This window comes from Xenopus laevis, chromosome 2L, assembly GCF_017654675.1.
Source record: "Xenopus laevis strain J_2021 chromosome 2L, Xenopus_laevis_v10.1, whole genome shotgun sequence".
Classification (NCBI taxonomy): Eukaryota; Metazoa; Chordata; class Amphibia; order Anura; family Pipidae; genus Xenopus; species Xenopus laevis.
In genome coordinates, this window is record NC_054373.1 from 7,189,195 (window position 1) to 7,190,217 (window position 1,023).

Below are 1,023 nucleotides of genomic sequence, written 5' to 3' on the forward strand. Positions count from 1 at the left end.
ATGTTGAAAGGTAAACTGTATTAAACTGAAGCTGCTGATGAGGTGGCAGGGAGCCATGAAACGCGTTAAGCAGGCAGCACAAGTCACGTGACTGGGGGCACCTGGGAAACAATATGTCTAGTCCCATGTCATATTTCAAAATTAAATATTAAAAAATCAGTTTGCTCTTTTGAGAAACATATTTCAGTGCAGCATTATGCAGGAGCGGCACTATTAACTGATGTGTTTTTTTAAAAAAAAAACATGTTTTCCCATGACAGTATCCATTTAAAACCCACAGAAATGTGTTCAAACTCTCATAACCTGCCAAAATGTTGCTGATTTTGACAGAATGTAACAATTAGAATTATCCACGACTTCATTGTCCACAATGCCTTGTGCCCGTGTGTGGGGCTGTTTCTTTCCTGGTCTGCTTGTGCACAGAGCATGCAAGGCATTGTGGGAATTGTAGTCCTGGTAGTCAGGACAAGCAGTGGAAAGAATAGGAAGAAACAAGTTTTACTGCTGACTCTTATTGAATGCTTGGACTTTCGTAGCTGCAGAACTTTGAGAGCCAGTAATGACATACAAATTGTGGAACCCAGTGTAAGGTTATGCCTTGGAAATAAACCCCCTGATAGGTAATAAGGTTTTAATAGGAGCTGGCAGCAGCAGGAAAGGGCCAGGTACATTAGAGAGGGAACAGAGAGGAAGTGGGGGGTCCGGGGGGGGAGGGGAATAGAAAGAGGAGGAGGCATCCACCAGGCAGTGACATAGTTTGGGTTGTCCTGGGAAGCCTATATCTAAGTACAATGATAAATACAATGATAAGGGTAAAGGTGCTGTATACTGGCCAGCCGCCAATACATATAGGGTATAGTTCCTGTTTTCATGACATTAAAAAGAGGGAGACTCATTAGAAAGCAGGGTAACATCATCGCTAAAAACAGCAACCCCCCTCCCCCGCATATACATTTTTAAAAAATCTTTGGCTCTTCGGGACTTCGGCTCTTCAGAATTTGGGCTTTCGGGACATTGGCTCTT